This window comes from Heterodontus francisci, chromosome 18 (genome assembly GCF_036365525.1).
Source record: "Heterodontus francisci isolate sHetFra1 chromosome 18, sHetFra1.hap1, whole genome shotgun sequence".
In the NCBI taxonomy this organism is placed as follows: Eukaryota; Metazoa; Chordata; class Chondrichthyes; order Heterodontiformes; family Heterodontidae; genus Heterodontus; species Heterodontus francisci.
Genome location: NC_090388.1, coordinates 32222651 through 32232676, shown reverse-complemented (window position 1 = coordinate 32232676; position 10026 = coordinate 32222651). Strand labels below are relative to the sequence as shown.

General features: G+C 44.2%; 1 pseudogene; it reads right to left on the bottom strand.

Moving 5' to 3' along the window:
- Positions 1–1624: 1624 nt before the first annotated feature.
- LOC137379912 (U2 spliceosomal RNA) lies at positions 1625–1739 on the bottom strand (annotated as a pseudogene).
- Between the last annotated feature and the right edge of the window lie 8287 nt (positions 1740–10026).

Genomic DNA, 10026 nt, shown 5'->3' with positions numbered 1-10026 from the left:
ACAGCGTGAGTGCCTTGCACCTGATGACCAGGTTCTTACCCACAATGGAGAGAGATCACTGCTCCCACATGCTCAGTTTATGGTGTACCCTGGCTACTGTCTCCTTCCAGGTTTTGGCGCACGCACCGGCCCTTCCGAACCACATCCCCAGCACCTTCAGGTAGTCTGACCTGACGGTGAAGGGGACAAAGGATCGGTCGGCTCAGTTTCCAAAGAACATGGCCTCACTCTTGCCGTGGTTTAGAGGCCTGCTACCCGACCCGAACCTGACGGGACCCGACGACTTGTGTTGGGTTCGGGTCGGGTCCGGCCCATCTTCAGGGTACGGCGTTCGGGTTCGTGTCGGGTCGGGCCGAGTTCAGGTCAAGTTGGGTCGGGTCGGGCCGGACACACACGGTAATTGCTCTGCAGTAAGTATTGAAATTAAAAAACTTACCTGAGCTGGGTGTCTGGGACGAAACTGAGTCTGCGCAGTGAGCGAGTGACGTCACTATGATGTTATTGTAGTCTACATTAAGCAGTGAGATGGGCTGCCAATTTCTGATTTCTGCCCTTTCCCCCTTCCGCTTGTAGGTGAGGGTGATGATGCCTTTCCTCATGGATTCTGACATGCTGCCGGCCAGAAGCATACTCTCGTATACTTCCAGCAGGTCTGGGCCGATCCAGTCCCACAGGGCCGAATACAACTCAATTGGTGAGCCGTCGCTTCCAGGAGTTTTACTCATCTCGAAGGACCTGACGGCCTTTGTCAGCTCGTCCAGAGTTACTGGTTTGTCCAGTGTCTCCCACATGCTGTCATCTAAGACCTCCGTGATAGATGACAGGAAGGACTGGGAGGCTGTGCTGTCTGTGGGCTTCACGTCGTACAGCCCAGCATAAAAGGATTTGTTGATCCTTGGTATGTCGGACTGTGAAGACATTACCGAGTCATCCTCTTCCCTTAGGCTGCTGATCACAGAGCTCTCTCTGTGTACCTTTTGAAAGAAGAAATGCGAGCACATCTCATCCTGCTCAACGGAGCGGACTCTGGACCGGAAGGTCCAGTTAGCTGCCACATGAGCAGATTTGCCACAGGTGTGACAAACTCTAGGCTGCCCCGCATAGACCAAGAATCCTCAACTTCCTCTGATAGCGAAGCTGGAGGGAGGATGGCTCCATTGGCCTCGACCTTCAAGGTCACCTTGACCTGCCGCTTGCTGGTCCAAATCCCAAATGGGTCCTTGACGTCAGTACTGCTGCCAGCCTCCTCGATGTACCTGGCAAGGAAGGTGAGTACATCCACGACAGGAACATGGGGGTTATAGAGGTGAATCATCACCACCCGGTTACGTTGCGACGGCAGCGTGAAGAGTGGCTCCACTGTGAGAATGGACAGCGGCGCCTGGTTTCCCTTCTCCTTGAACACCTTCAGGATCTTGATGCATCCTGCCCCGTTCTTGAGCGTCAAGTCGAAAGATCCACTGCTGGGGAAGTCCTGCAGGCAGAAGATGTCTGCAGCTTGAAATCCACAGCAATCAATAAGGATTTTCTTAATGAAGAAGGTACGGTCAACAGATGCACCTCCTACCTTATCCTTCACCACCACCCGAACGGTGTTACGCACTCCCTGGCCTGAAGCTCTAGAATTGGTTACAGCCATTTTACTCAAAACCTACCTTGGAACAGGATCAAAGACCCCTGCCAGGAATTGATAAGAACGGATACTACACTTGATCTTAGCCAAAAGACTGAGAAGCGAAAACCCATGAAACCCAGCTTGTTCATCCTTTCCTGATAGGTATAACTTTACTCTCCTAGTAAATCTCTTTTGCAGCCTCTGCAGTGTACCTGCATCCTTTTTATGATATGGTGACCAGAATTGTACTCCAAGTGTGGTTTAACCAATGTTCAATACAAACTTAGCATAACCTCTCTACTTTCCAATTCTATCCTTCTAGGAAAAAATCCTAGTTTGTTTTTTTTATTACCCGCATCTCTATTTTTAAGTGTTTTCCTTTTGCTCCTCTACTTCATTAAAATTTTTATTTTCTAAGTAATATCTGACCTCCCTATTTTTCTTACCAAAATGTAATTCCTTACATTTATCTATGTTGAAATCCGTTTGCCAATTATATGCTAATTCTGCAAGTTTACTATTGTCTTTTTGTAATATGTTGCAGTACTTCTCAGCATCGACGATCACCCTGAATTTGTTTTTTCTTTTTAGAAATCGTGCTTTTAATACCAAAATCTAAATCATTGACATAAATTGTGAACAACAGTGGTCCCAGCACTGATCCGAGTGGGACCCCAATTTCCAACTTCTGCCACTCTAAATAGCTACCGTTTATTCCTACTTTCTGCTTACTGCCTTGCAGCCAGCTAGCTCAATATGAAGGCCTAAATGATCCTGCGAACATTTCAATTTATTTTAAAATATTTTTCATCTTAGGAGAGGCACCATGTTGGAGAGAAATACCTGCTAATGATCTGGGATTCAAAGCTTGGATATACGAATAAATTTGTCCAAGGATACATATTTTATGCTCTCCCCCATGGCACATTTAGAGGCGGAGAAGGCATCCAATTGGACGGGATGGTGACAGGTGGGGACCCTGCCACCTTCCCGCCTTCATCCTGATTAAGTCCGTGGTGGGAAGGCCCGTGGACAGCCTTCCCACCCTGCCACCAATTGAGGCCCTTAAAGGGCAATTAATACCCAATTAAGGGCCTCTTCCTGCCGCTGCTGGTATTAACCAAGCGACGAGCAGACCTTTCGCCACACATGCAGGGTTGCTTGTGGTCTCTCAGGGTGGAGGGTGGGGGATGCTTGATCGAGGGACCCGGCATCAGGAAGGGGGGGACCAGCTGAGAGCCACCCTCCAACCCTTGCTGCCGACCCCCCTACAGCCCCCTTCTCCATGACCCCACCCCGCGACACCCCTCCTGCCATCACTTATCTCTGGCCTAGGCCGCTCTGCAATCCTGGGCCTCTGGTGGGTGCTGTTCCGGCAGCAGCCACTGCCTCCCTGGTGGTGCTGTTGAGCAAAAGAGCTTCCAGCCTCTGATTGGCCGGCAGCTCTTGGCAGGAGGGACTTCCTGCCCCCGGGGTCCTGATCCCAGAAAAGGCCCGCCAGTAGCCTGTTAATTGCCTGATTGGCTCATCATACAGTTCTCGCAGGCTCTCTGGCCGGCAGCCGAGACCCCCGTCACCTCCATAAAACTCCCCGTATATGATGTGTTTCTTTATCATTGAGCTCAGTTCAACTTTAGCAAGGGATGGTCAGGAGCGTAACTTGGGGTTGTTTTATTTAAGGTCCTACAGTACAGATGCTTGTCTGAAACTTGTAACTGCAGTATAACTCCAGCCTAAGTACTGACAAAATATTCAGCAAGTTTAAATTTAAAAGGCATATGGCCCAAAATTTCCTGGAATGGTGGCATATGCTATAAATTACATCAATCGTCCTTTCGTGAACTAACACCAAAATTTCTTGGAAAGGTCATTGGGATGCAGGGTAGCAAGCATAATGACGAATCAAGGACCTTAGACATGGTGCAGCAAATGGCTGACCTCATCTGCTTCAATTTACTAATTAAGCAGATCTATAGCCTGGATTTTGAATTGACAATAATGGCAAGGCTAGCAGAATTCACTGTTATTATGGAATAAATCAGACAGCAACTTTCAGAGTACTCATATGCGCAGTTAAACGTAGAAATCCAGAAGTTGTGGTCCAGTTACCCTGCTCCTCCACACGCTGCGCTATAACAGTACCTGACTGGAAAACTCAGCATTGAAGTCAAATTTAAGGGCATGAAGTTGCTGTACTTACCCCTTAGTTACCCATTAAACTTTCCAGAGAAAGTTAGAGTTGGCGCATTCAGTGTAAGTAAATTTTTAACAGCGTGATAAGTCATAACTACTGTCAATCAACCTCTCTGGCCCTGGAAATTTAATTTTACTAGTGTCAAGTCTCATTCCTTCAGAATGTAATTAGTGTTGGAGATTTAAAAAATAGTTTTTAAAAAATATTTTCTGTCTGTCTCTTTTATCTCTCTCTTAATCCAATCTTTCTTTCCCCATCTTTATTTTGTTTTCTGCACATGAGTTAAAACCAATTTATACTTCCTGGTTTAGACCCTGTGGGTAGAATTTTCCCGACTTACTCCCTGGCGGGACCAGTAGTAGGTTGAGAACCTGAATGGTGAATGAGCGGGCTTTTCCAAGTCTCTTTAACTGAGCCACAGCATTAATATCCTGTGTTTGGCCTCCCTCATTCAATCAGGGAGGGTGGGTGGGATGACGCACTGATTCTGTCAAAGGAAGAATTTCTAATTAAAGGAACTACAACATTTTTTTAAAATTCATTCATGGGATGTGGGCGACGCTGGCCAGGCCAGCATTTATTGCCCATCCCTAATTGCCCTTGAGAAGGTGTTGGTGAGCTGCCTTCTTGAACCGCTGCAGTCCATTTTGGGTAGGTACACCCACAGTGCTGTTAGGAAGGGAGTTCCAGGATTTTGACCCAGCGACAGTGAAGGAATGGCGATATAGTTCCAAGCCAGGATGGTATGTGACTTGGAGGGGAACTTGCAGGTGGTGGTGTTCCCATGTATTTGCTGCCCTTGTCCTTCTAGTTGGTAAAGGTCGCGGGTTTGGAAGGTGCTGTCTAAGGAGCCTTGGCGCATTGCTGCAGTGCATCTTGTAGATGGTACACACTGCTGCCACTGTGCATCGGTGGTGGAGGGAGTGAATGTTTGTAGATGGAGTGCCAATCAAGCGGGCTGCTTTGTCCTGGATGGTGTCGAGCTTCTTGAGTGTTGTTGGAGCTGTTGGGTTACAATGTCTCACCAACACTTGGATTTTTGAGGCTGCAGCAACCACAGGAATGGAGAGGACTCTACGAAAGGCTGCTCATCAGGTTTCTCTTACCTGGAGGTCCTGCCGTGGGCTGCAGTGAGGTCAGCTGTCCGAAGCAGGTGTGGATGGAAGTGGCCGAGGAAGAAAGGTGATCGCTAGAGACTGTGCACCAAGAGGATTCAGGATCTCAGGAGGACGACATGTGAGAGGCATAACCCGCACTCCGACTTTACCAGCATTCTCCTGCACAGCACTCCTCAGGACAACACACCTTGCTGCTCCACTCATTCCTCTCTCTCTGCAGGCACATCACATCTCCATCTGAACAGCCAACACTCACACTCACCCTCAGCCTATTTCCCTCAGGCACTCATACCTCACAGTCACCCTCCATAAATGTTGTCCTTCCATGCTCTCTGCACAAGCTATTATGTACACTCACAACTTTCTGCTTTCTCTCCTTGCAGGAGAAGAGAGCGCACTACTTTGGGGAGACGTAGCAACCCGGGTTTCGGGGGGTGGGGTAGGGGTGTTGGCCCTCCAGTGACAGGCACCTTATCGGCCATTGACAATGCATGCCCACCTGCTTTAGCAGGAAGGAGGTCTTCTTCCAGGAGGCAGCAAATGTCAGCATCGATCTGCCATGGGGGCCTGAGCCTCTTGGGGCACTGGTGCTCAAACATGTCGAGAGAGCTGATCCTCTGCCTGTAGAGCCTGTGTTGGAGGTATTGTCTCCATATATCTGGGTCTCAGTGTCCATTTTCTGTGCCCTGTGGAGGGGCATGCAGCTGAGGAGGTGGCAGCTGGTGCTGTTGCTCCTGCTGCTGGTGGTGCTGCTGGCGGTGGTGTTGCTTCTGTTCTTGTTTCTCATCAGAGGTGCATGGTTCAGCCGCATAAGCTGCTCCCATACTGTGGTGAAGGCTGAGAAGTACAGCTGAAGGTAAGTGAAGTGCAAGACAGGTGAAGTGCCTTCCAAGAAATTGGCAATCACCTGTCAAGCAGTGTTGGTCTTTCTGTGAACAGCAGCCGTTCACCTGGCCATGGCTGCAGTTCTTCAATTGCACTGGTCAAAGCCTTCCCAGCTTGTCAGTTTCACTGAAGAAACATTCCATACTATTCAGTTGCCTCAGTAACCCTAGTGAGTTGCTGACAGGTTGGGAAACAGGTGCCCTGGCTGTTAAAACCAGAATGCTAGGTTAAAACAGCAGTTGCTTACCTATTATAATATTTAAATGACTTATCTGACAGCTGCACAGGGACTCCTCCCTCACCTTCAGTTCCCCCCATCCCAGTGAAACCCAGAAGTGGGCGGGATGAGGTCGGGATTCGGCAGTCACTTTTAGGCGCACGGTCTCAAACCTGTCTCCCCTTGCCTGAGAAAATTGCTCCCTGCTGCTTTCAGTGAGGATTCCTCAATCTGATTAGTTGAAGAGTTTTGCTATTTCATGCCCTGTTTATAGATGCCACAGACCCCCATTAAAGGTGCTGTGCTGGCTCAGATGTCTAGTGACAGCAACTCAATGCTGAAAAGCTCTGTGGACAGCTGTCAGCATAGTGAATGATGAGTGCCATTCCTTCACTGCTAATTGCAAAATCTGGGCCAATATTGACATTAGCTGAGTCATAGAATTCTGAATTTCAAATCCGTTCACTGTGCTGAACTTGGTCAGCTGCAGAAAATTGAATGAGTTATGGACACGTTCAGCTGGTGTATTCAGCTTTCAGGAATATCCTAAATTAGAGATTTCATTTTTTTTTACCATTTATTTAGAAGATGACATTATTATTTAAGCTACTTAAAAAAGTCTCAGATTAAAAGGTCTCATTTTTATCAAAGGTATTTAAAGGCAATTAAGTGTTTTACCCCATGCTCACAATATACATTAAACCTTGCACAATGATGTGCAAGTATTTTGATGGTTTTTAGTTCAGAACTAATGATGTCAAGAAAGAATAGAGATTTTAAGTAATTATTTTGAACAGAGCAATTTAAATATATTCACAAATTAAATAAATTGATTTAATGATTTTCCGCTTAATTTGACCACAATGATAACTTTCTTTCCATAGTGAAATATCAAAGCCTATTTTTATTATATGTATATAAAAATCCATTCATGTGACTCCAGACTGCAGAGATGAGACTCCTTAGTGTTTATGGTCCTCCCAGGATGAGAATCAAGTGGGAACCATAAATGATATTGATAGCAGGTGACCAAGGGCCCGGTTGCACCACTATTTTTCAGTCTAAGTGGCTGTGATGAGAAAACTATTGAATTCCAAGAAATTTGCAATCACCCTTGACTGAAATGGGAGTGGACCTATGGTAATCAACGTTTCACAGTTTTGGTAAGAACACCACAGAAGTGTTAGGAAATGATGGTGCTGTGTGAATAATAGCATAACTCACTTACACTATAGTTGCCTGGAACTTTTGTGCTGGAAAATGGACCCAACACCACTGTAGATTCCAGTGCCACAAGTCTCCAGGACATCCTGGGCCTATATGTTTATTTTACCAAGAAAACATTTTGTACTATTTACACTCTGGCAATTTGGATTCACTTCAAATAAGTATTATTGACAACTTAATTCTTAGCCCAAACCGTAACAGGGCTCTTGCATACATTTTCTGTTTTCCACCAGCTGACTTGCATCTAATTTGAAACAACATCTTGATAAAGAAGGCGTTGTTAACAGTTTTGTCATCTCCTGCACAGTCAAACTGAAAGTCAGCTTTGTGATAACACCAGTGTATTATAGAAAGTGCAGGAAAATTGTACCTTTTTTTAAACCACCCGAAAATGTAAGGATGCCGAAAGAAACTTCTTTTCAAACATTTGCAAGAGATTCTGAGTTGCAGCTACAAAATAGTTGCTCAATGACCAAAGACGCTTCGTATGCAAGTACCTTCAATGTACACATATGGAATTCCTTGTATCAAAGAGATAATTGAAATTCCTTCAATGAATAGCTTTGCTCGCCTATATTTTCCAACTTGGCATTATTTGAATAGTGTATATTTATTGTTTGACTTTACCAACTAGGAGTTAATTACCATGCTGTGAGCTCTTAACATTAATATATAGCATTTATCTTGCTACAATATCAAAGTGTGCATTTTCCTGCATAAGATATTGCTGATCTTATAATCATTTCCACTGCCTTTGTAAGCTGCCATACATAGATGTGAATGTGTTTGACTTAAATTTTCTATATCACCCCCATTTATGTCTGCATGTAACTGTTCAGATGACCTGGCTGTCACTGTAGTCAAAACAATAAGTTGTACGGGATGAATATCTTTTTTCTGTTATGGTTGGGAAGAATCATGGTGAGAAAAAGTTTGAGTAACCTCACTTTTGATGAAAATTGTTACATGTTTTTTGTAATTCTTGGGAAGTCATTATTCTTATGACAACTCTGAGCAAGATTGAAGAAAATGAATATATAGTTAGTGTAATTAGTGATCTTTTAAAATATAATTTAACCTTGGATTTCAAATGAGAACAGGTTTTCTGCCGTAAAACATCTATGAAAAACTATTTTTGTGTAATTTTATAGTGGAATATTATAAAATAGAATGATGCAAAAATTGTTCATGTAGTAATGGGTCTACTTGTGTGCTATCTTACCAAATGGTGCCTATGCTAAATAATGGAAAGATTAAATTGAAAGTTAAATCAATTGATCTTTCAGTCCATCTTTTAGTTGACCAACAGTATATTTCCAGGATTTCAGATTTTTTTACATTTTTGTTTCCTATGTTTTTAATATTTTAACCTAATTATGATGGCATTTGTGGAGCTCTCTCAATACTGCTGTAGTTCAACTCATTTTGACATCACAACATTGCTATATTGGTCCAACAAGGATTCCAGAATCTTAAGTAGTTTTTTATTATCTCTATATCTTCTTCTTATGTTTCACTCTTCTAACAACTCTCTTGAACTTGATCTCCCTTTCTGTCTCTTTGTCATTTGGCTCTCTTTGTTTTCTGCTGTAATACAACTTCAGATATTCAGTATGGACATATCCAACAAAGAGCATTTGGCCATGTTACACCTTATTGGATCTGGGAACAATCTCAAAATATTGGAGCATCCCTGTGAGATTTAGCAGGGTTTACAAAAGGTCCCATTGATATCACTTTGGGGATCAGTGAAGATCTTTCACATACAGGCAGATCTATCACCTATCAGCTAGTTCTGATATAAAGATTAACTCTGTTTCTTCCTCCCACAGATGCTGCCAGATCTGCTAAAATTTTATGAACCCTTCTCTTTTTCATTCTTTTGCGACTTCATCTTCCCACTCATACTCTCCTCAATATTTTCATTTTTCCCTTCATTCATCTTATTTCACTAATTTTTGCATATCTCACTGGGGAAAACCAAAACAAGATAAAATGGGGCCAAAATGTCTGGTGACCTGCTCCACTTCACAGAAGTGTGATAGCTGTTGACTGCAGCATTTTGCACAGAGGGCAAATGGGGTGGAAACCTGGAGGATAACATTTATGTAATTTCAAAAAACAGGGAGGGTGCTAGAAAATGAAGGAATAAAGGACTAGAACGTGTAAAGAGACAAAATATAAAGGAGTGAAGAAAAATAGAAATTAGAAAAAACTCCCCTTGTGAAGGGGAGGTCGTGTCTTACTAATTTGATTGAGTTTTTTGAGGAAGTGACGAAGATGATTGATGAGGGAAGGGCGGTGGATGTTGTCGATATGGACTTTAGTAAAGCCTTTGACAAGGTCCCACATGGCAGACTGGTGCAAAAGGTGAGGTCACACGGGATCAGAGGTGAGCTGGCAAGATGGATACAGAACTGGCTCAGTCACAGAAGACGGAGGGTAACAGTGGATGGGTGTTTTTCTGAATGGAGGGATGTGACTAGTGGTGTTCCGCAGGGATCAGTGCTGGGACCTTTGCTGTTTGTAGTATATATAAATGATTTGGAGGAAAATGTAGCTGGTCTGATTAGTAAGTTTGCGGACGACACAAAGGTTGGTGGAGTTGCGGATAATGATGAGGATTGTCAGAGGATACAGCAGGTTATAGATCGGTTGGAGACTTGGGCGGAGAAATGGCAGATGGAGTTTAATCCGGACAAATGTGAGGTAATGCATTTTGGAAGGTCTAATGCAGGTGGGAGGTATACAGTAAATGGCAGAACCCTTA